The sequence below is a fragment of the Panthera tigris genome, chromosome C1 (genome assembly GCF_018350195.1).
Source record: "Panthera tigris isolate Pti1 chromosome C1, P.tigris_Pti1_mat1.1, whole genome shotgun sequence".
Classification (NCBI taxonomy): domain Eukaryota; kingdom Metazoa; phylum Chordata; class Mammalia; order Carnivora; family Felidae; genus Panthera; species Panthera tigris.
The window spans coordinates 203,086,702-203,112,714 of NC_056667.1; the positions used below are offsets into that span (position 1 = coordinate 203,086,702).

The 26,013-nt window shown below is 41.3% G+C and overlaps 1 long non-coding RNA gene across 3 annotated transcripts; it reads right to left on the reverse strand.

Moving 5' to 3' along the window:
- Positions 1–3,806: 3,806 nt before the first annotated feature.
- LOC122241460 lies at positions 3,807–23,862 on the reverse strand. 3 transcript variants are annotated; one of them, XR_006221627.1, is made up of 5 exons: positions 23,704–23,862; positions 19,837–19,901; positions 17,193–17,318; positions 15,204–15,382; positions 3,807–4,020 (listed from the first exon to the last, which is right to left on the reverse strand). It is a non-coding gene; the product is annotated as an uncharacterized LOC122241460 (long non-coding RNA). The 3 variants fall into 3 exon arrangements; XR_006221625.1 differs by lacking the exon at positions 23,704–23,862 and adding an exon at positions 22,575–23,680; XR_006221626.1 differs by lacking the exons at positions 3,807–4,020; positions 23,704–23,862 and adding exons at positions 11,271–11,519; positions 22,575–23,680.
- Between the last annotated feature and the right edge of the window lie 2,151 nt (positions 23,863–26,013).

Sequence of the window (26,013 nt, forward strand, 5' to 3'; positions counted from 1 at the left end):
TAAAAAATGTTGGAGACAAGAAAAATGTATTTCCTGGGGTGCCTGGGTAGCTCAGTTGTCTGGGCATCTGACTTCAGCTCAGGTCATGGTCTCGAAGACTGCGAGTTCAAGCCCTGCATCGGGCTCTGTGCTGACAGCTCGGAGCCTGGAGCTTGCCTCAGATTCTGTCTCCAGATCTCTCTGCCCCTTCCTTGCTCGTGCTCTGTCTCTCAAAAAAAAAAATAAATAAATAAATATTAAAAACATTTATTTTTTGACTCTAAGGCAAAAGAGGAAAACTGTAAAAATTAATATTCAGTGTTTTATCAAATATCTAAAAATGTAACATTATATCAGTTATGCAACAACTTACATAACTACATGAAAAGTTTAAATCAAAAGGATGAACAATACTTTCTTTTCTAAAACTCTCTGAATAATAAAAGTTAAAATCCTTGTAACTTTTTCTGGTAGAAATTATATATAATACAGAATGCGATTATGCTAAGACAAAAAGAAGTTTGTTTTTTTTTTTTAATTACAGTTTTCATATATTTTTTGTTGATGCTCCTGGTTTGTTACGTATCTCCTCTTTAAATTTCTCAAATATGGGAATTAAGTCAGATTTTCCCCTCTATTTATTAATTATATATGAACACCTTGTTGATGAGTTGTTCACTACTAGATAATTTTCATTTTGTGCTCTTGATTTTAAAATATATTTTATTGGAGCAGCTGGGTGGCTCAGTCGGTTAAGCGTCTGACTTCAGCTCAGGTCACTCAGGTCATGGTCTCATGGTCTGTGAGCTTGAGCCCCGGATTGGGCTCTGTGCTGACAGCTCGGAGCCTGGAGCCTGCTTAGGATTCTGTGTCTCGCTCTCTCTGCCCTCCCCTATTGCGCCTCTGTCTCTCTCTCTTTCTCTGTCGCAAGTAAGTAAACATTAAAATTATTTTAAATAAACGAATAAATATATCTGATTAGCATTTACAGTTGTCGTCATAAATACATTAGCTCTGATGGGTCTTTGAGAAATTCTCTGGTACAGTCTCCTCATTTAACAGATGAGAAAATTGAGCCCCAAGTGATCGAGTTGCCCTGGGTCACACACTTAATAAATGACAGATATGGGACTCCAAATTGGGTTTTATCTCCACTTCCAAAGTTTATTTCATCACGGCACACTGACTTTGAAACATTTCCCGAACACTTTCCTATCTTTTGCAAAATAAAAATGCTGATGGAACATGTAAACTGTTGTCGGCTCATCCCATTAAGATGTAATAGCAATATTATTCTTACCCTTAATTCTCCTGCCCAGGCACACAATTAGCTGTCCTAACTAACCTGAAAGAAAATTATCCATGATAGAGTGAAGATAATCACACTGTTTATTTGCAAACTCTTCTCATGTTCATTTTACATTTAGACTCATGCCAATTGAATTTGGACACGAATACATTCATTGCTTCGGTTTTGCAATTATTTGAAATTATAAAAGTAGATACTGAAATAAAAGTTCTTTGGGGGGTGACTTCTATACAGTGTATTAATTTTAATTATACCATTCATGATCATAATATGAATTGATCCTTTGCTTCTGAATTTTCTTCCACGGAATTCTATTTGTTCAAGAATTTCTATAGAGTCTATAACCAGAGTACTTAGGAGCTCTAAGAGACGGGCAAGATTAGTACAATGATAGCTTTCTTCTCTTTGTAAGAATATTTTAAAGTAGATAAAATGAGAGCACATTAGAACCAGAGTTATTGAGCAGGATTTTTTTCTTTTTTTTTTTTTTTTTGTCTGAGCCTCAGGTAAGCCACTTTCTACTAGAGTCCTTAAAATCTTAAAATCTTAAGTATGAATGCCTCATTAAAATATGTTCTACATATTTTTAGTCTGTCATGAGGGTCATTTCCTTCCAGGTTTAAATGTGAACTTTTTCCTTTTTTTAATTTGTGTCTCGTTAGCCTTTTTTAGTTACATTTTAAAATATTTACATCTGGGTCCTTCTTTTATATTAATTCAATCAGAAAGATCACATTCTTATTCCCAGAAAATATGCACTTTAAGACATTTCTTTTTTTTATTATTTTTTTTAAAAAAACATTTAGGCTCTGGGTTGTTTTCAGTATACAAGAACAAATATGAAAACTTAATTTTAGAAAAATCTCCATTTCCTCTCCTACTGACATTTCAAATTCAAAGTAGTTTTAAGAACATTATTAGAATAAGCCTTGGGTAGAATACTTGACAGATGGAGACGAATAAAGGGAAGCCAGCTTTGGAATTCTTCCACTAACTAATCATAAAAGAAATGTCATCTCCTTATTCTTCATTTGTACTCCATTCCTTAAAATTTGCCTCTTATTGGTATTAGATGGTAAAATTCCCTCAGTTAATCCTCATCCTAGTCCTCATTACCCCAGTCTATGTTCTTTCATTATTTAGAACATCCAGGAAATTCCTTTTCAGGGTTGCTGGTGTGCCTTTCTGAGAGCAAACCTGTGCATGCAAAGAAGATATTTTCATTTCTTAATGAAGTCAGCAGATCGCCAACCACGCAGAGATGTCTGGAAGATTAGCAGGCACCTTGGGAATTAGTAAAATGGTTCGCGCCAGACATGTATGTTGGGGAGTAACGACAACCAATTTTATTGTCCAAACATCTATTGATTAGTGGTGGATCCCCAGTCTAACAGACTGACCAAGCCCGTACATCTCTGCCTCTTCAGAAGAGAAATAAATAATGGTTTTTTAACAAGTCACCTAGGCCAGATCTCAAATTCCTTTTTATCCCCTTTCCCTTCTCATCCATTTTTGCTTCCCTGCTCCTTCATGCTGTTTTGTAGAAACATGTAAATTATAGCCGTCTTTTGGAGCAAATGCATTTTCCCTTTGACACATTCTCTTTCTAAAGTCAAACCATACGTTGTGGAGATGAGGAGTGTCTTGGTGTGGTGCATTGCAGGGGTTTCCAAACTCTGCTTTGTAGAGTCCTCAAGGTTTCTCGTATCCTCCTAGGGCCATAAGATGTAGAATGCGGGTAGACAGATATGACGATGTGCGTGTGTGTGTGTGTTGGGGGAAGGACGGTCAAACACCGCTTCACTGAAAAGATTATTGGTATTACCAATTAGGGTTGCTTACATTAATTTATTTAAATAATAATTTTATTTTTTTAATTAAAATAACAAGATGTTTAGAAGCCAATGGTCTAAAGGGATAAAGACATTGGTCAAAGCACTCTGAGAAGCAAGTTGAAATTTTAACTCCAGCGCTGTTGGATCTCAGACCAATCTTGGGTAAATCACTTGATTCTCTTAACTTTCTTCTTTTTTAAATGTCTATTTATTTATTTTGATGTCTACTTATTTATTTAAATGTCTATTTATTTATTTAAATAAATGTCTATTTATTTATTTAAATGTCTATTTATTTTGAGAGAGAGTGTGAGCAGGGGAGAGGCAGAGAGAGAAGGAGAGAAAAAATCCCAAGCAGCCGCCATGGTGTCAGCACAGAGCCTAACGGGGGGCTCGATCTCATAAACCATGAGATCATGACCTGAGCCGAAATCAAGAGTCAGAAACAACTGACTGAGCCACCCAGGCGCCCCTCTCTTAACTTCCAATGCACTTAACCAGCAGTGTAAGGAGGCTAAAGAAATTATTACTAAGTTCCTTCTGGTTCTCGCCTTGACAATTATATGAGAAGTTCAGTAATTTTCCCTTCTAATATATGCATTTTATCAGGTTGCCGTTAAAGGTAAAATCTTTATAAAAGTGCTTCTGAAATCTGGGACCAAGAGTCATTTGCAGAGCTGTTGTCTAGATTTAATAATTTCAAAAGTCCTTCTTGGATGCCAAATTCTAAGATTTTTATGGTCTTTTTATATGCCATTATAGGTCTACAGGGATGCATATGGTAAAAGTGGGGTATTTGCAGCCTTTGCTTTCCCTCCGCATGACAATAGAGTTTTCTTTGAATTCTCTCATTCTCTTTTCCTTCTTCATTCTTCTAGAAAGTTCTTGAACTTGTAACTAAAAATAAATAAATATATATATCTCAGGAGGCTTAGATGAAAGCAAAAGAGGTTTTACTGGAAGCGAGTCATTGGAGCAAGATACATGGAAATACTGTGGTGTATGCAAAGAATCGGTCAGAGAGGAACAATAAAGACACTTAAAAATATTTCTGGGATATATATATATGTCTTGAGTTATTTTAAAAGGGTTTCGTTGCATGGATTAATGTTCTTTGTGCTGAAGTCTACCTTCAGGATTAAACTAAGCACCCAGAGTTCAGGGGCACCTGGGTGGCTCAGTCAATTAAGTGACTTCTGCTCAGGTCATGATCTCATGGTTCATGAGTTCAAACTTTGCATTGAGCCCTGCATCGAGCTTTCCAGTCTCAGTGTACAGAGCCTGCTTTGGATCCTCTGTCTCCCCCTCTCTCTGCCCCTCCCTTATTTCTCCCTCTCTCTCTCTGTCTCTCTCTCTCTCAAAAAAAAACCAACAAAAAGCAAAAAACAAAAATCATTAAACTACAGGGTTCGTAGCTCTGTAGGTGTTCCAGAAGGCAGTATTGTTTAGTGACAGAAGTATTAGACCAGAGTCTGAACTGTAAAATCAGCAAAACCTTTGGGAGTTTCCAAAGCTCACCAGGGTTGCCCTTGAACTCGCCCTAAACTCAGTCCACCCACCCACCCACAGAGGTGGTCACGCCAATCAGAATTAGCCTGTGTCTGGGAGGAACTGAGTCCTTGCCCTCTCATTCTCTGCCTCCCTATCTCCCCTCTCTCTAGCTCATGGGTGCACTCTCTCTCCTTCTCCATGAGCCTTGCCTGCTACTCTCTGCATATCTACTCCCTCTCCTCTCTCTCTGCCAAACAGCTTTCACTGGGTCCGTTTGGATACACTTATCTCATAGCGCCTGGGTTTAATATACCCTTAGTTCCAGACACCAGCAAAAATGAACTGATACCTTTCAGTTGTAATTCCGGATCCACGGCAGAAAGAATTTGGCCAGCCCAGCTCTGTCCGGGTGTTCACACCCGGTGTCAGCCTCAGCCACGCAGTAAGTGTGCAGAAGCCTCTCCTGAACCGTGATACTCCGAACAAACACGGGGGGCTATTAGTTTTCCTCAATTTTGTAAGGCTACCGTTTCTAAAACTCAAGGATCCTGTGATCTTTCCACACAGGGTGAGCATGTCTTCTGCTTCCACAATTCTCCAATTTGCCACCTCGTTAAGAATTACACATAGCCCATTACCCCATGAGCAAACACGGGCACACCCTGGAATTGGAAGATCTGGGCACTGAACCATACACTTGCATTGCTTCAGCCCCGCTCCACTGACACACATTATAAGACATTATTTACCCCAGACCTCTGTTTCTGGAGGTAGGAATTCTCTAATGATGGTTAAGACTCATCATTGGCCAATCTTTCCCTTTGGGTTTCCTGAGTGTTTTCTGACGGTCTGTCTGCCTGTGTTTTGTTGGTAGCAATGTCAATAAAGCATAGATGGTTTCTGAAAAACCTATGCATGCTAACTGATAATCCCTCCCGGTCTAAAAGCAATGGAGTGTCACTTGACTTTCACGAGAAGCTTTAGCAGCCCCTGTCTTATTTAGCCAGTCATTGTTATAAACTAAATTGGGTGCCCCTCCACCAGATTCATAGATTGAAGCCCCAAGTTCGAGTGTGACTAGTTGGAGATGGGGCCTTTAGGGAAGTAATTAAGGTTAAATGAAGTTATAAGATTGGGCCCCTAATCCAATATGATCCGTATCATTGTTAAAAGAGGAAGAGATACTAGAAAGCTCTAAACATACACGGAGGAGAGACAATGTAAAGCTATAGGGAGAAGGGAGCTGTCTGCAACCCAAGAAAAGAGTTCTCACTGGAAACTAACCCTCACAGCATCTTGATCTTGGACTTTCAGCCCCCAGAGCTGTGAGAAAATACATCTCTGTTGTTTAATCCACCCAATCTGTGGTATTCTGTTATGGCAGCCTAAGCTGACTCATACAGTGATGCTATAGACACATGCTCAAAAACAAAAGAATGGATGTTCATCTGTGGCCCCAGCTATCCCCAGAGGGAATGATTAGTTTCTCTCTCTGGGTCAATTTCTCTAGTGGCATTAACATCTGATTTGCACTTAATTGATCTGATCAACTCTGCCCTGATCTGAACTGGTCACCAAGACAAGCGAAAACCCCAAATCGACCCTGCCACTGTCTGCTGTTTTTCAGTTGTCTAGACATAGTCATAAATTGCTGGATGACTGCCCACTGTAAATTTTTAATGAGAGATTTTGAAATTAGAAAAGGAGGGAAGCAATTGCAATTTATGGCCTGGAGTTATTCAATAAGCAGGGACCCACCTGAGAAGCGGGAGCTGGCCATCCATCAGCTGCCTTGTGGCACCAGCCCTCTTGGTTATGCACGCCCAGAGCACAAAGCTGATTTCACTCCCTCCCCTGCTCTTCCCAGAAAAATCCCATGATGCTTCCTCCTGATTCTCAGATTAGGGAATGAGAATTTAAAAATTCTCCAGAAAGCATAACATTCAAATCAAACAAAGGTTGTTTAGGGAATATCCGTTACTCTGATTAAGCAGGGATCAATGATCCCTTTGAAAATATGAAGCAGATATGGCCCTTCTTCCCAGAAAATATCTAGGTATTGTAAAGAATTTCAGGAGCAAACAAGTATCTCTAAGCCTGCCTATGTACCTGTAGACTCTAAGTTAATACCCTTACAAGATAACCTGTGTACCAGGTCCCTTCTGTGTCATGAATCTGGGTATTCTGAGCTTTGTTTCTATATAAATGTGATATTCCGAAAGCAATACAACTGGATATATTCTAATAAAATGTGCTTATTGAATTTGGCTATACGATTTTGCCCCCGAAAAACAAGTTTATATCTATACACAGAATGTGTGTGTGTGCGCGCGTGTGTGTGTGTGTGCTTATGTTTGTGTTTTCTTTCCCTTAGAAAACTTTAGTATAAGAAACTATCCATGATGTTAACTGAGGTTCCATCTACGTAAAAATCTTGGTGATGAAACGTGTTTTTCCCTAGTTTCTCCCCATTAGGTTTCTTCATAGAAGCAATAAAAATTATACAACTCAACACGGTTACCTTTTTTCTCGGTTCCCAGAAATCGTATAACTAAATTTTATTGGCCAGGGCAATAACCAGTTTACTCTAAGTTTTTAGAAATTTTCCTTTAGCTTTAAAAGCTTATTTACCTTTAACTAATTTAAAACAGAACATCTTTTTTGAAATAGTAAACAATTAGTCTCAGCAGCCAGAGAAGTGACAATTTTTAATAGAAATTAAGATGCTATTGCTTCCAATATTGAGTTGAAAGGGGTGAATGATACTCTCTTCTCAGTGCAAGGATGATGCTAGATGTTTGACTCTCACTGGGATATTCTTTTACTCTTGCAGCTAACATTCCCAAGAATGCAATTAGAGACCAAAGACCCCACTAGGTAGACATTGGAGGGGTGGGGTACAAATCAAGCAAGATAAAGTTCTGCCCTTACGAGACGGATCATTCATAACTTGGGAGACAGACGAATAGACAAATAAAGCTGTGTGAAAAATGCTATGTTGGATGTACACACAGGATGCATCTTTTGTACGGTCTTTTTTTTTCAGTAGCTAAGTAGATATAAAACGTCTTTTCCACCTCTCGGTAGAACAATTTGTCTTTCATTTTGTCACAAAGTCAATCTTCCTGCAAACTGTGCATTTCCTTTTAGTTTCTCTGATCGAGAAGTATAGTTTCAACTTTGCACTCCATGAGAAGAAATACAAATGACCAATAAAACTATTAAGGAGGTTAACTTCCTAAAAATAAAGGATTTAAATAATAATTAGATACCTTTTTTGGCTACCAATTTTATAAAAAGATCATGATTAAGTACCGGTTAAAGTGTGTATGGCGGGAGAAACACCATCACATACTGTCAGCAGGGGCCAAACTGTTAATATACTTCTAATGACCTAACTTTTTGAATAGCTTTTGAGTCAACATTTTTCAACAAATTTATTCTAAAGAAATGATCAGTTATATTTGAGACCTAGATGGACAATATTATTTTTAACAATAAACGCATCTAACAAGCTATGATGCATAAAATATAATAGCCATTGCAAATGGAACTGCAGAAGCATGTTCATTATCATGCAAAGAGTTTCATGGAATTACTGATGAAAAGAAGGCAGCTTCTAAAACAGAATAATAACAAATCACGCATGTGCACGTGTGTGTGTGTCTGTGCACACGCATAAGGTAGGTAGGCAGATGGATAGGCACATAGATGGAAATACATAAAGATATATGGATACAAAATCAGGATAATATACTTTGAAACATTGTCTTTGAGGCAATGCTCCTCACATGGGTCCTAAGGCCCACTGGTTTAACAACCCTTCAAGGATTTTGTTAAAATGCAGATTACAGGGTCCAAACACCAGTCCTTAAATCAGAACATCACGGTTGGGGACAAGGATCATATTTTAACAAGCCCCTTGGGTGGTTATTATACTATAGAGACATGCAGTCTACAATTAAAAGGGAATGACTGATATTAATGCAAGTTTCCAGTAAACATTGCTTCTGCTGCAGGAGGCAACCCAAACAACAACATAAATAATGATAGCATTGGATTGTAACCCACAGACTAAAACATGAATATCCATAAGTCCCTATGGATAAAGTTATAGAATTAAACAAACTCTTCCTTAGGAAATAATTCTAAATAATAAATGGCGAGAGAGAGAAATAGCAAATCACCATTAGGCAAGTGCCACAGCAATTACCGTAGAGAAGGTCAAATAGTGGAGCTAAACTTGATGGATAAAAGTTTGACGGGAAGGAAAGGATGTTTGGATCACCGTAAAGTGTCTCTGCCGGGGTGTTTACTCATTTCGAGGGGAAAGATTATAACTTCGTGAAGAAACTGGCAGATACTACGTCAGCCAAGTCATTAAGGTTACCACCAGCCACAAGAAAATTCAGTATCATGAACTCCTTTGATACGATGTACTGAGAAAAAGACAACCTCGTTCTTGCTCCAAAACCTATAATCTCATTAGAACACAAGAACACATCAGAGAGACACAGATATGGGGACAAAGCAAGTAACCAGTACTCTTTGAAAGTGTCTTGATCGCAGAGGACAAGGAAACACTGAGGAACGCTGGCAAACAGAGGAGACCAAGGGAGAGAAACTCAAAGAAATATGAGACCCTAGATACAATTCTAGAAGAGAAAAGTGCATTAGTAAAACATACAAACAAGCAAACAAAAAACAACAACAAACAAACAAAACAAGAACAACAACAACAACAACAACAAAAAACCCGCAAAACTTGTTAAATTCCAATAAGGTGTAGTTTAGTTAGCAGTACAAACCGAGGGAAATTAACCTCGGTTAATGTGTTTTGGTCACCTTGCAGCGGCTACATAAGATGTCAGCATTGGCGGAAGCTGGGTGAGGAACATAAGTGGACTTTATACTGCTCTTTGAAGCTTTTCTGTAATTCTAAACTTCATTCAAATAAAAAGTTGAGGGGCGCCTGGGTGGCTCAGTCGGTTAAGCGTCCGACTTCAGTTCAGGTCATGATCTCGCAGTCCGTGAGTTCAAGCCCCACATCGGGCTCTGTGCTGACAGCTCAGAGCCTGGAACCTGGTTCGGATTCTGTGTCTCCCTCTCTCTCTGAGACCCCTCCCCCCTTCATGCTCTGTCTCTCTCTGTCTCAAAAATAAATAAAAATGTTAAAAAAAAAAAAACAAATAAGAAGTTGAAAAAAAAAAAACAAAAACCTGGTAAGCACTCCCTTTATTCAGCATCTGTCAATTCTCACTAACATATTTAGAAATCACAAAGGCAATCACGAAAGCACCCAAAACTGACCCTCTGGTTCTAGGAATGCCAAATTCTTCAAGGAATTCCCTCCAAATCAGGCTGATGATACTAAACTGAGAAACCCAGTTGGTAGCCAACAAATGCTTAACCAACTGAAAAAGAGAGGGAGCACACAGATAGACCTGAAAGGGGGAAGACCCATCGTCTGCCCCTGGCTCAGAAAGTCAAGGTCTACTGGAGTCCCAAAGCTGCACAACCGTGTCTCCCTGAGGGTGGAGCTTTGTGAGGAGCTTTTTAGTTTGGACAGGCGCTCTTGGGGTCCTCCACTATCTACCTGAAACACAGGGAGGCTTTGGCCCACGGAAGGCTCCAGAGCCTTGGCTGCACCTGTGATGGTGGGGTGACCAGCTCATCAGCTTTTCGGGGCAGAGCCCTCAGGGTGGTGATGAAGAGCCTCCGTAAAGCTTATAGGCAGCCAAGCCTCCACGACAACTTCAGCATCCAGTATCACCGAAGGGGTGTGAACAGCAGGGAAAAACTCGGCAAAGGCACCAACTTGTCCGTGAGCACACCTGAGACATCTCCAAGGATTCTCAGAAGGGTTGGAAAGTACGAACAATGGTAATGCGTGGCAAATGATGGTGACGGCCAGCGGAATATAGTTTATTTCGGTAGCCCCGGCACGAGACTTAATAAATGTTAACCGTTATTTTTATCGTTATCCCATTTGCAATTTCCGGCTAGGGAAATATGATCAAACACTGCTAGAACTAGGTCTAAGTTGTTAAAACTCTTTTCCAGGTGCTATATGAGCTGAAGGAAGCCGGGGGTGGGGGGCAACCATGAACAGGGGTGCCAACCGGGGTGTTGGTTCTAGATTTGCATGAACTCTGACCGGCAGCTGTTTCTCTCTGAGCCTCTTTTCTGTATGTGTGGGGGAAAGGTGTCAACACCAAGACTCCTTTCAGCCTTTGCGGTCTTGTTCTGTAACTCCAAATTCTTTAAATTCTTTCATTTCTCTAATTCTTGGACAGGGTTACACAAGTTCTTGACCCTCTGCTAAATATCAATAGAAAGGAGAATGCACTCATTAGAAATGCAAATTCTCGAACCTGACACCAGCACCTCAGAATCAGAAACTCCAGATGATTGGGATCCTGGATAAAGCTGGAGAACCACAGTTCTTGAGCAGCCTCTCCATCTCCAAAGAAGAAACGCTGTTGTCCTAGAAAGGGTTGTGAGTTGCCTCAAAGGGTGGGATACAGGTTACCGCGAGAGCAAGATCTGAAGCCAGATCTGCCCGCCGTCCCGAAGAGTAACAATGACATGATAGCTAGCATTGAATAAGACCTTCTCATATGTCAGACAGTGCTGAATATTCAACGTAGACAGTATATTTATCCTCGTACAGACTTTATTAGCTAAACGTTAATTTTTGGATTCAGGTCATAAACTGAGGGGTGGAGAGGGGCAGCCACTCTCCAGAAGCGAGTTGCAGAGTTGACAGTTGAGGAATCCGAATTGGAGCTCAGTTAGCGGTAGTCTGCAGTCTCCACGCTGAACCTTCTCAGAATAGTGGTGACAAATCGTGGTTTTGTCTTTTTTTTTTTTTCTTTAAACTACAACCGTGATTCTTATACTGGCTGCACACATTCCAAGGAAACACAAACCCAGAAAACAAAACAGTTACTACTCTAAAAGCCACTATGATTGTAGCTTTGGCTTGTAACTCCAAATCTTGTTTTCTACACATCTTGAGAGACTAATGCATTTAAAAGAACTAGCTTGTGTTTTGGGGGCACATCATGTATGAAGATATAATTCTGAGGCATCAATAAGTTGAAAAGGGGTGGGGATGGAACTATAAAGAATCAGAATTTTTGTATATGATTGAAGTTAAGCTGGTAGAAATTCAAATTAGTGTGTTATAACTGTAGGATATTAAGAGTTCTCCCCATGGTAATCAAAAGAAATGGCTACAGAACATACACAAAAGGGAACAAGAAAGGAATTGAAACATTTGCTACTAAATACTTACATACATACATAGATACATGCACACATGCAATAGATACATACATGAAAACAGCAACAACAAAACATTAAGCACAAAAAGAGATATTAATGCCAGAAATGAGGGCAAAACAGCTATAAGGCATATAGAAAACAAAGAGCAAAATGACACAAGTTCCTCCCTATCAGTAATTACTTTCAAAGTAAATGGATTAAACTCTCCAATCAAAAGATAGATATTGGCAGAATAGATAAAACACAGGATCCAACTGTATACAGTCCATAAGAGGCTCCCTTTAGACCCAAAGACACGTAAAGATTGAAAGTAAAAGAATAGAAAGATATTCCATGCAAATATAACTTTATATTATGTATATTTTACTATAATAAAAGTTTTTGGGGAAAACAACAACAACAACAACAACAACAAACTAGAAGAGACTTCTAAAATATTAATGCCCAGGCTCTGCTCCATAACAATTAAACTATAATTCCATAATCCAGTGGTTCTTAGCTCTGGATGAAGAGTAGCACCACCTGGTAAACTTTTATTTTATTTTGCTTTTTAGGTTTATTTATTTTTGAAAGAGAGAGACAGACAGAGCATGAGTGGGAGAGGAGAGGGGCAGAGAGAGAGGGAGACACAGAATCTGAAGCAGGCTCTGGGCTCTGAGCTGTCAGCACAGAGCCTGACGCGGGGCTCGGGGCTCAAACTCAGGAGCCATGAGATCATGACCTGAGCCGAAATCGGATGCTTAACCAACTGAACCACCCAGGTACCCCTCACCTGGTAAACTTTTAAAACATACAAATGCCTGAGCCCCACCTCTCCAAGATTACCATTCAATTATTAGGGGTGATGCCTGGGGTTGGGATTAAAAAAAAAAAAAAAGCAAAAACAAAAATTCCTTCGTCCCCTTTGTTATTATTTGTGAGTGTTCCACTTCCAAAATCTCAATTAACCTATTCTGCTTTCTGGCCATTTTCTTCTATATTTTCAGCCTATTCCCCTTCACGCCTCCAACCCCAGACCTACTAGGATCTCAAATCCACTGATACCTATCTCCATTGGTACAGATATTGGTATCTCCATCAGCACAACCACCACAGCCATTACCACACACACACACACACACACACACACCCCTCTTCACTTTCCTCCCTGCATAACTTAGGGACCATAGGCCATTACAGGCGTACCTTGGAAATATTGTGGGTCCAGTTCCAGCCCACTACAATAAAGTGAGTATCGCAATAAAGTGGACGAAGTAAACTTTTTAGTTTCTCAATGCATATAAAAGTCATGATGACACTATACTGGAGTCTATTTAGTGTGCAATAGCCTTATGGCTTGAAAAATAACGTACCTACCTTAATTGAAAAATACCTTATTGTTCAAAAAATGCTAACCATTATCTGAGCCTTCAGTGAGTTGTGATCATTGATCACAGATCACCGTAACAAATACGATAAGAATTAAAAAGTTGGAAATGTGAGAATGATCAAAATGCGATACAGAGTCTCAAAATTAGCACAGGCTGTTGAAGAAATGGTGCTGGTAGACTGGCCAACGTAGCGTTGTCACAAACCCTCAGTTTGTAAAAAACAAAAAAACAAAAGCAATATCTGTGAAGTCCCATAAAACAAATGCAATAAAATCAGGTATGCCTGCATTATAAATACTCCCATGCATTATGATCTATTCCCTGGCTCCTCTCTGCCTCCTTTTCCTGTGCCTAGAAAAACTCCAAGCCTCATTAAATCCAATTGCTTTCAGATTCAACTGCACTGAATATCACTGGAGGAAAATACCAGCCATGTTGACGACTGTTGATGGGCCCCACTTTGTATGCATGATAGCAAATCTCAAGTGGACCTTCAGCACTGGCAGGCAGCCCTACAGCTGATTCACTCTCCAGTCTTCAGTCTTCCATATTGCCAGCTAACACTGTTTTCCTTGCCCTTCAAACCCCAAATACACCTTCCGCGCTAGGCACTCTTAGTTGATGACTTGGCTTCTCACTTCCCTGAGAAAACAGAAGCAATCTAAAGAGAATGGTTCCCTGCTCACCACCAACCTTCCACACGGCCTGCCCCTGTACTGTTCACCCTCTGCCTTTCTTCCTGTTACGGTGGATGAATGGTCGGGACTCGAACGTAAGAACGATATTCCCTTCCACTTGTTCTCTGGGATTCTTCCTATCCTGTCACTCAGGGACTTTATTCTTAGAATTTTCTCCTTTCTCTACAGTGTCACTGATTTCCCTTCCCTTTGGTTCATTGCAATTGGCCCACAAATATGCTGTAGTATTTTTATTAAAAAATAGCTCTTTTGATTCCACATCCTTTTATAGCTACTAAATCATTTCTCGGCTCTGCTGCCGAACAAAGCTTGAAAGTGTCGTCTCTGTTGACTTTCTCCCTCGTCCCATCTCCCGTTCTCTCTCAAAATTCCTTATTTGGAACTTCACGCCAACGTCCCCCACTGAAACTCTGTCTAGGTCACCGATGACCCTTACATTGGCGAACACAATTGCCCTGTTTCTTGATTTCTGAAAAGCATTTTGCAAAGCTGACCATTCTCCTCTTGAAGCATATTTTTCTCTTGGCTTCGGGGAAACCAAAATTCTCTTGTTTTATTTTTACTTCGCTTTCCTTTATTTCTCAACTATTTTTGCCTGATTCTCCCATCTTCTAACACCTAAATTTTGGCTAGTAGCACATACCCCATGGGTTTGTATACAATGGGGCTAAATGCCATTTACAAGCTCAATGACTCCCACATTTATTTCTCTTTCCTTAACTTCAGACTCCATCTCTAACCACCTCTCCGCGTTGCCTCGGAGTTATTATTTTTTGTTTTAATTTTTTTTAACATTTATTGATTTTTGAGAGACAGAGCACAAGCAGGGGAGGGGCAGAGAGAGAATGAGACACAGAATCCAAAGCAGGCTCCAGGCCCCAAGCTGTCATCACAGAGCCCAGTGCGGGGCTCGAACCCACGAACTGTGAGATCGTGACCTGAGCCGAAGTCGGACGCTCAACCGACTGAGCCATCCAGGTGCCCCTTCCTTGGAGTTATTGAAGAAGCATTTCACACTTAGCGTATCCAAGGCGACATGCTTAGCTTTCTCCCATAAATATGTTCTCCCCTAGTACTTTCCAACTTACTTTATGGCCAGCCTATAGCCCAGATGCCCAGATAAAAAATCTATGGAGACATCACTGACCTTTCTCTTTCTCTTGCTCTCTAGATCGAATTCATGAACAAATGCTGCTTCTTCTAGTTTCAAAATATTTCCCAAATGTCTTACCAGTCCGGCTCGTCCTCGGGTCCCGTGGTTCAAAACTGCTTTATTCCCCCATTAGCATCACATCCTGAGCAGCGCTGACATGGCTTTGGCGTTATCCTGGCCTTACCGTTTCCTCTGTGTGTCACCGAAGGCAAGTCACATCACCTCTGGTGATGTATATTTAAATTCTGGAAATTTAACTATTTTGAAATATATAAAATTTATCAGATATATACAATGTATTTAAAATATACAAAATCTAAAATGTACTTGCAATATAGAAAATATATAAAAATTTATTTTTAGCTGTTTAAAATATATAAAAGTATTTTTATTTATTGAAAATATACCAAATTTATAAAATGTATAATTTATATGTGTGTGCATAAATGTATATACATGTATATATACGTAAACATGTATGTGTATACATAAATGTATATTTCTATGTATGCATGTGTGTATGTATGTGTGTATGAAAGATAGACAGATAGATAGATAAATAGACAGATATGGATAGATCCCAAATAGGACTTTTCCCCATCTTTGCCATTATCCCTCATATTCAATCCACCATCGGCTTTTGTCTAGATAATTGACAAATGCTCTAAATTTGTCTTTCCGCTTCTGCTCCCGTCTGCCCCCAACCTTATATTCTGCTTTCCACGAGCAGCCTGAGGAATCCTTTTGAGACACAAGTCCCACTAGCTCTTGCTTCTGCTCAAATCCCTCCATTACTTGCCACCACACCTGGAGTAGTGGCCAACGACCTCAGGGTGCTTTACACAGCACTTCATGACCTTGGCTCTGCCTCTCTTTCCTGCTCCCTCTTCTCCAGCTACCTTGGCCTCTTTTTTGTTCCACGAACTCATCAGGCAAGGCCCTGCCCCTCTGCTTTGCAATGGCTCTTCCCTTTGTCTGGAATATCCTTCTCTCATCAATCTGCATTTCTGAGTACTTCGCTTCATTCGGGTTTCCTCTCAAAGGCCACCTCTTCATAGAAGCCTTCTCTGTTTACTAGAGGTATGCTGAACAGGCTTGTGTCAGATTGCAAGAGTCAATCCATTGACTCTTCACCTCCGTCAATCGTCAATCGTCCCACCTCCGCATTCAGTGATGGCGTGTTAGTAGCCTAAATCAGCCATGGTGGGAGTGTTTACGCCACAAAATCAGCAAAGGCTACAAGTCAGGCCCCTTCCTCTTTCTTTTTCCCCTTCAGGGCACACAACGCTATCTAAAATAGCATATCTTGGGGCGCCCGGGTGGCTCAGTCGGTTGAGTGTCCGACTTTCGGCTCAGGTCATGATCTCACGGTTTGTGGGTTCGAGCCCCGCATCAGGCTCTGTGCTGACCTCTTGCTCAGAGCCTGGAACCTGCTGCAGATTCTGTGTCTCCCTCTCTCTCTGCCCCTCCCCTGCTCACGCTTTGTCTCACTCTGTTTCTCAAAAATAAATAAATGTAAAAACAAATTAAAAATAATAAAATAAAATAAAATAAAATAGCATATCTTTTAGCTCATTCCTTGGTTTCAGTTTTCTCTATAACATCTGTAGCATCTGTGACTAACACTTTATTAAAATGGATGTAAATGTTTATTGCTTATTTATCCCACTGGAATGTAAGGTCCCTGAAGGCAGGGGCTTTGTCAATTTTGTTCACTGTTATATCTCCAATGCCTAGCACACTGCATGGCAGGGTCGATATTCAATTGATGTTTGTTGATTGAACAAACGAATGAGTACATCGTGAACGTAATACCTATACTTGAGAAGTTGATATCTGCAAAGTGCTTTCAGTTATATTGTCAACCCTTTTAACTCATTTCTTTCCTTTCCCTCAGTTTCTGTCCTCCCAGGATGGAGTTAATATTTCTTCTCCTCCAAAGATTCCAATTCCTTGCAAGTCAATTCCTAATGAGCGTTCTCAAGGCTGGCCTCCTTATCTCTCCAACCGAAGCCTGGGATCTTTGCAGTCTCGAACATTATCACATCACTTAGTTTTCTGACCTACCTCTTCGTCAGCTGAGTTCCCACATCGAGCCCAGTCACAATCCTTTGGGACATATTTCTTTTCATCTTGATTAGGATACAATTCTTAGCCACAAGTTCATGTCTCATGAAACACATAAGAAAGCACCTGCAAAGAGAAAGAAGCAAGGAAGGATGGAGAAGATAGAAAATATTCTAGGAAATTAAAAAGTTTGGGCGGCTCCATTTTGCGGGGGTGGGGGTGGAGGATTGAGTTTCATAATTGAACTTGATGTGTGTTCCTCTTGCTTTCCAGCACATGCCTCCCCTATCCAACTTTCTGTATCATCTCTCTGCCTTTCTGGGAAAAGTCCTTGTGTGGTATAGAATCTTTGTTTTAAAAGCCATTGACCTAAAGCTGATGCTCTTGGGCTGTGTCTGTTAATGGACTTGATGCACACAGGGAAGAAGGCAAGGGCACTCACGCTGCTGAGCTTGAGCCCTCTGTTTCCTTGCAGGGGCTTGTAGATAATACAGAGTTGGGTTAAGGTGTATTAAGGTAAATAACAAAGCATGTGTGGATTCCCTCGTACCACGTCAGCAGAGACAGAAATTGCTGAGCTTTTCTGAAATGGACACACGTCCGTGACTGAGCGCGCAGTCGAAGGAATTTCTTGTCAGAGGCGAAAATGCAGGGAATGGCATTGAAATCAATTCTTTTATCCTGCCTTCCTGCTATGTTCTAAAAACGGTGACATGTAAGAAATTAGTCTGTTGCGTTTGGTGTAATTTTATAAATACGAAGGGAATGACTTTTATCAATTTTCCTAATTATTTGACAGGAAATGCAGGGGATTAGTTTCCTCCAAACTGAATTGTGAGACAACTCATAAATTGCACTGCCATTTTTTTTTCTCCCTCCTGTAATCCCTCATATGTCAGGAATGGTCTCAAGATTGAACAGGTGTTTTAATAATAGACTGGAATTTGCTTTAAAAAATACATTCCTGAAGTGTCTTTTCTAGAGATTTAAGCTGAGACCCACACTGTCAGAAAATCAAACTGAAAAGTTGCTGATCTAGAGGAGGCACAGGTGGAACAGGTGATGGCCAGAGGCGGTGGGGGGCTGGGGGGGTGGTCACAAGAGTGCTGAGAAAGTGCTCCTGTCTCCACCCTGCCCCCCACTTGGCTTGCTAAAAGTCTCAAATTACCTCCGATGTAAAACTCGGAGATTTCCCCTTGATGTGATGCTCTAAAAATATCCCTAACCAGATAGATCGCATTCATTCCTGGTGTGCGTTTGTAGGTCTATGTCTCTGTCTATGTGACTCTCGATTGTATGTGTGTATTTTGCGTGGGCGTGTGTATGTATCTGTGCCTTTCCAGGAGGAGTCTTTGATTTTAGGAAACAGGATGAAGGGCCTTGAAGATTTTGCAGTCTGTGTGTGTGTGTGTGTGTGTGTGTGTGTGTGTGCGCGCGCACGCATCTGGGCGTGTATATATGTGCCTGTGCATGTGGGTGGATGCGGATATGTGTGTGGTTTATGAGTGTGTCTGTGGATATGTGCGTGTGTGCACGCGTGTGCACGCTGGGTTGTCTGTGACTGCCTGGCTCAGTCCCTTTTCTAGTAGTCGTTTTCAGACCCCAGAAGAGCTTGGCGTCCCGGGCCCTGGGACGTGGATGAGGAACAAAGAGAGCCTCTCAAGGCGGAAAGGTTTTCAGAGCGTGGGCTGGAAAGGGCTGTGCCCCAAAAGGCTTCTCTGGTTCCTGCCTTTGCCCACATCAGCCCTGCTGGGGTCTTTCACACTCTTTAAGTAGTCAATCTCTAAGCTTCTAGCTTAACATGATTGACTCTTCTTCCTAAAACAGCGAAATCCAAATGAATTAAAAATAATCTAATCAGTAGCTGTGCCTAAAAATTCAGGGTTCCCTATATATGCTTGCTTTATGTTAATTGTTACTTTATGAGAGGCTCCCTTTCTGACCACCCGAGCTCAAACAGCCCCTCACCCCCTTTCCTGCATCCTGCTGCACTTTTCATTCTTCATTATAACTATGTGATATTTGGTTCATATTTAATTGTATACTAAGAGTGCCTGCCCTCCAGCACGTGAGCTCCATGGGGAAGCCCAGTGCCAGGGGGAGCCCTGGTGGCACATCCTGGGGACAAAGTTGCCCAACTTTCCTGTCCAATCCTGAGGGCCTGAAAAGGCCCAGGGCCGAGCATTTGGAACAGCAAGGGAGGACTCTTATGAGAGCTACAGGGTGGTCACTTAAAGAGTCGGGAAGTCTAAGAGCTTTTACAGGAGCAGGAGGAAGACAGAGCATGAGGGACACCCTAAGACATGCTTTCCCTCTGTGGTCCAGAGGAGACACTTAGAGAGACGGAAGCACCAAAGAGCCTGTTGTATGCTGGGCTGTGCAGTCAGGCTTTCTGGAATTAAATCCTGATGCTTAGGCGACACGACTTTGCACAGGGCTTTTAACGTCTCTGCCCCTCCCTTGTTTAATCTGCAAAATGAGGTAAATATCTTCAAAAAAGAAGAAATACCACCCTTATGCATTAACTCTTAGAAGAGAATGATTTTTTGTATGCACATAAGGTGCCGTGTATATATGCAGATAGGGGTTAGAATCCATAAGCACTCAACACGGGTGCCATCATTGTCATTATTAGTCTTACTACCGTTTTCTAATTCTGTACTCTTCATCCTGCTTGTACTCCCATCATGTCCCATAGGCTTCTTGGGCCTAGAGAAATAATTTGTTAGCTTTTTAATCTAATTTATGAACTGGATTGAGGCTCCATTGTACAAGGTACGGAGCTAAATGCTGTGGAAAAAATTGAACATAAAGCAAACATTGCCTGACATCTATTTATGATCCGGTGGGGATGTAAGATATGCAAAAATACAAACCAAACCAAAGCATGGCACCATTTGATAAATATTATAGGAGAGATGCAAACAAAGGGCTGTGGGACTACAGAAGACAGAGCATGTTCAGTGGGGAGTTGTTTCTGCGTGTAGACTCAAATTAGGGGGGTGAGAGAGGACCAGTAGGAGCAAAGAGGCAGAAGAAAAGACATTTCAGGGTTAGAGTCACAGATCCTTTGCACGGGGGGGGGGGGGGGGGGGGTGGGGTTTGGGAAACGTCTAGGCCTATGTCTTCAGCCTGGAAATCTAGGAAAAGGTGAACGGGAAATAATAATCACAACCACAAAGCTGAAAAGACTTGCGTGGGGAGAAACGTGATGCTTATTCATCCAGATGGGTGCTGGACCAAACATTTATAAGCACATTCTCAATGGAACTTCTGCTTTGGCTACATTCTCCCAGACAAGACCATGGAAATATGCGGTCGTATTTGTTTCATAGCCACCTCAGCTTCAACATTCACTCATCATTTTGGCACTGATTTTTCTGTGTTGATAATACTGCCCATGGGAACAGTCATCCATGAGCGCATTTCCTCGCGATGAGAGCTAACCATGCTTTGTAAATGGAAAAGCAACGTCTCCCACACTTCTCCCTAGCCAAATTCAAACGCATCCATAACCCCACCAAACCCAAGGTAGCCGGTGAGAGATTGTAAAGTCAGTCGTCTAATGCTTACGGTAGATCAGTCCTGCTACTTAATAACAGATATTTGTATGGCTGTGATACATTGGGGAAATTTTTGTTCTCAGTGGCTTTTGTAATTCCATGTCCAAATGGTTTATGTGCCGTTGTTGGGCTTTTGGCTTAAAATAGAAAACATATGGGAGAAATACCAGCTTGTTCCTGTGTAAGACACTCCAGTTAACTTTTCTTTAAAAACATTATTCATCTGGACTAATTATTTTCATGTTCAAAACAAAACAAAGAACACACTGCTAAAAAGAGAAAAGAAGCCACACTCATCTACTGCACATGCCTTTCGGGCTACGGTTAAGGAAAACTGGGGGCCATGGGAGTGTTCACACCCTGTGTGCCAGCCTCATAGGATATTAGCTCTAGAAGTAAAGCCCCAACCCCACAGTTCATAGATCACAAAATGGGAGGTGGGATGGTGAGATTACTAGCACAAGATATTATTAGTGTAAGTGAGTTAGAAGGGGGCGTCTGGGTGGCTCAGTCGGTTAAGCGTCCAACTTTGGCTCAGGTCATGATCTCACAGTCTGTGAGTTCGAGCCCCTAGTCGGGCTCTGTGCTGACAGCTCAGAGCCTGGAGCCTGCTTTGGATTCTATGCCTCCCTCTCTCTCTGCCCCTCTCCAGTTTGTGCTCTCTCTCTCTCTCTCTCTCAATAATAAATAAACCTTAAAAAGCTAAAAACAATCAGTGAGTTAGAGGGGAACACCATGACTACAATCAAGATTTCTTGCACTCTGGAAATGTTACTACCACAAGAAAGAAAGAAACATGAAGAAATGGAAAGCCATGGACGGGGAGAGGAACAAGGAAGCCAATTATATAGAAAGATCTGTGCTTAGGTACGTGCTGGGCCGGGTTCTGAGCCTGGGTGTGACTGAGACAAGATGGTGGCCCCAGAGCACGGACGACCTCGGGTCGCCTCAGCACGTGGCGGGGGAGGGGGGGGGACCCCCACCAGAATCCTCTGGTAGGCAAACGGTTAGTCTTTTTGTGTGGAGCGAGGAACCTAAGTTAGGAAAACTGACCGAGTGGCTTAGCAGTTTGTCTACCAACTTTTACAGTGTTCCGGGTCCTCTCGAAGCTTGCTTTTCTGAATGCAGGGACTGGCCGCTCTGCGGTTTCTCAAGTTGAGGCAGCGAATTGTAACTTCTTGGAGTGCCGAATAAAAGACCTCTTCCACCCCCGAATTAATGAAGCTGCGAGAAGTCATGTCAGGGCTCTCTGTCCTCTCCCCTTAGGAGATTAATGCAGAGGCACACATCTGTCCCTGCAGGTAGACACCCCCCCCACCCCCTGCTTATTCTCCTCACCTCACTCCCACGCCCCTTCCCTCCTTGACCTGTTTAGATTTGGTCTCCAGCATCAGCTTCTAGGGTGTCCCCTCTCTCTCTCTCTGCAGAGAGAGTGAAGGAGACCGGGAATGAGATGGGAGAAGATAGCCATGTTTACATGTAAATTTCACCAGCGTCCCTGTGTATTTTTTTTTTTCCCCAGGACCTCCTCATTAACCTCCAAATGATCACGGACATAAAAACCGTGTGCGGAGGTATGGTGACCCTCTTTGGGGCACACACGAGCAACATAATAGAACACAGCTGCTAAGTATCAGTATCTGTAAAGACCCAAAAGACCTAAGGATTTGGGGGGTTCGCTGTAAGCATGGTCTCCTGTTATTGAGGAAGACAGCGGTTGCTTTCTCTTTCAGATTAACGCCTTCTCATTCCCAGTCTACTTTAGTGTGATGCGCAGGAGATTTCCCGGGATAAATAATTTCTGGAGACATTAACCTACCTTAACATCTCTTCCTGTGATAAAAATGGAACAGCCTATATCTTCACAATGACATTGTTTTGTTTAAAGCAGAGCAGAGTAATTTGCTTGGATGCGGATCTTAGTTCTGTTTAAGGGGAAAACCAGACTGGCTGCTGAATTCAAAATCAGGACAGCAATGAAATGGGTCTGTTCTGTCTTCGCGGGGGCAAATTTCCTATTTATGCCTGTGACTTTTCTGGCTGACCCACTTGATTATTTTCAGGGACAATAGAAGAAGCAAAGGGTAGGTTTGCAGAATTGGTGAGCTCCTCTAATTAAGGATTAAATCAACACATCAGTCTATTGAAGGTGTACGGATTTTTTATACTTCCCTTTTCTTCTTCGTGCTTCTTAAGTCAGAATTCCATGTTATGGTTGTGCTTCCTCACACGGCCCACGAGGATTATAAATACCCTTGAGCTTTCAACCCCCCCTTACGGTAGATCAGCAAAGGCCACAATTCTTTGTCACTTCTTTCTTGGAAATGGGTCCATTCTCCCATCTTTGAATCCGAGCCTTCTGACTTGCTTTGGCCAACAGAATGAGTAACCTTCAACATTCTTCCCAGACATAGCTTCGGCCACATCCACTCGTTCATTAACTACCTTTTCTTCCACGTTATCACAGGCAACACGTTCCCTATTTTCTACCAGTACATAAATAGCTCCTCTTTTCTCCAGCTCCCCAAGACAATTTGCCTCCTGTACTTCTTGCTGTCACCGAGTCTCAAGGCCCTTCCAGCTTCCTCTTGCTACTAACCCCCAAGCCAATGTCACACATCTATTTTTTTTTTTTTTTTTGTCACGGCTGCACCATATTCGCAGTACCAACTCTATTTCATTTCTTTATTGCTATGGAGCAGACCACCCTTAAACTTGGCTGCTTAAAAGAGCAACTTTTAAAATTCTCTTTCACAAATCTGAATTGTGAATTTCACAAATTCAGTTGGGTGGTTCTTCTGCACCAGGATATCAGATAGGAGCTCGACTGGGCTGGTGACAGCAAGATGCACCTCCTCCCCCCGCCGCCCACACACACGCCCATAGCTGGCAGGTGATGCTGATCGTCAGTTGGGAACTCAGCTGTGATTGTCCCCTGGGACACTTACGTGGGGCCTCTCCATATGGCTTGGGATTCCCCAGCCTGCTGGCTGGGATCCAAGAGCAAGTAACCCCATAATGAGTGTTCTAAGAGGGATGATGTGGAAGATTCCAATGCTCTTCACTTGTTAGATCCAGAACTATCCCTCCCACCACATTCCACAGCATCCCTTCCACCGCATTCTATAGATTGAGGCTTAAAAAAAAAAAATCACAATTTCAGAAGATGGACAATAAACCCCACTTATTGGTGGAGAATTTGTAGCTGTAATTTAATAGGCTCTAACCTTCAAATGTTGTTTTCTTTGTGAGTGCTTTTTCTATTTTTACCATATGCTTCTTTCTGTGCATGCTCCCCTTTTCTACATTATCCATCCAGACACTTCCCCCCTCCTCCCGCTCCCACTCCCGCTATGTTCTTGATCACCTGAAGGACTTATATCCTCTGGAAACATCATCAGTCACTAATTTTCTAAAGGTAAGATTACATTAAAATATGTTGGAGATGGATAAACAAAACGGTTGTCAATCGATAACTCTTGAAGCCAGGTAATGGGTGAGTGGGTGTTTGCTCTACGGGCTTCTCTAGTTTTGAACATATTATACATTTTTTTTAACAGTAAAAATTAAGAGAAGGGACCATATGAGGGACTGGGAGGTACTCTTAGACAATAATCTTAGAGCAGATTCTAGCTGACTGGTAACACTCTTAGTAGCTTAATAACTTTTTTTTTTAAACAAGTTCTCAAACCCTTAGAATACATATAATATAGACTTAGTCTCAGGAAACCTAATTAAGTACATGCATTTACCTGGGTTTGATAATCTAGGACTCACTGAAAGTATATAATTGCCAAAACCTTGGGAGGCAGAGCTGTGTAGTTACAGGTAGTAACAGAAGTACTTGCAGTAACAAAAAAAACAAACAAAAAAAAAAGGTCTGATTAAGACTTCATTATAAAGGCTAATCTTTGAGCTATTTTATACTTGGAGACTGAGAGTGACCTTCATAATATGCAAGCTCTGATATGTGTTATTTATCTAATGTGCTTAAGAATACTACCTGGGACACCGGAAGTGCCATAATAGCATCATCTGTTGTCATTAGCAGCAGCAGCAACGGCAGCAAGCAGTAACCTGGCTGAAACCGGCCAGCGTGACTAGGGTGGCACTCTAATTATTTCTGGATACAGTAGTGGGACAACAGAGGGCACAGAACAAGAGCGGTGACTAAAGAACACCTAGCCTCAAATGAGGACATTCGTGACCCTGGGGATCCCATCCGAGTCACAGGGACAAAGGCTTGGTAGGTAATCACAGACTCGACTGCTATGATTTCTATATGCCAGTTGCAGTCTGTTTAGCTCATAAAACTTACAATGTCAACAGAAGAATTAATTGAAAAGAATCACAGCAATACTGAGAGTCACTGACCTGTGTCTCCAAAGAGCTATATGTCCCTTGGGCCACTGTTGAGCCATGAAGTTGCCATTGCCCTTAGATGTTTTTCTCTTTTGACTTCATCACCCCTGTGGGTGACTTGATGGAGAACATTATAGTTTTTTTTTTTATTTTACGTAGTTGTTTATACATTCTCTCCCCTATTAGAATATAAGTCCCACGAGGTCAGGGCCAATCTCTTATTTGTTCTCCATTATACCTTCGGTACTTAGACCAGTGCCTGACATATTTGCTGAACGACTCTATGAGGAATGACTTACAGTTTGTTAATGTTCTGATGTCAAGAAACCACTTTGGGGAACAGGCTCCCAAACTGGATGGTGAAAAGCTATATCTACTCACCGTCTTGATTTCCAAAGTGGATGATGGACGTCATTTTCCAAAATGGTACCTAAACAGGGACCATTTCTATTTGGATACTCTTCACTTACAAAATAATCAAGTAGAGCGGCATCAGTTGAATGGCTTTATAATTTATCCTGGCATGCGCTTTGCTTATTTTGTAGGCAAATAACTTTTTATTTTATGAGAACTCTGCTTAAAATATCTGATCTCAAGATTAGCAAAAATTCACAGTTAATATCTGGTCTATACCCAAAATTAAGTCATGAAAAATGTATTTCAATTATTCCTCTATCTTTCTACCTTTATTCCTACAACTGAATATTAATTGGTTACCGAAGTAATTGAATAATTAATCTAGGCCTATAGTGAAACACAGCTATGAATATAGTTTGAAAAACTATAAAAAATCCAAAGTAGAGCATAACCTTTTAAAAACATGCTAGCAATAAATTTTTCTATAATACTGTCATGGCCATTATTTTAGCCTTTCCATAGCTCTTAATACTAACTAC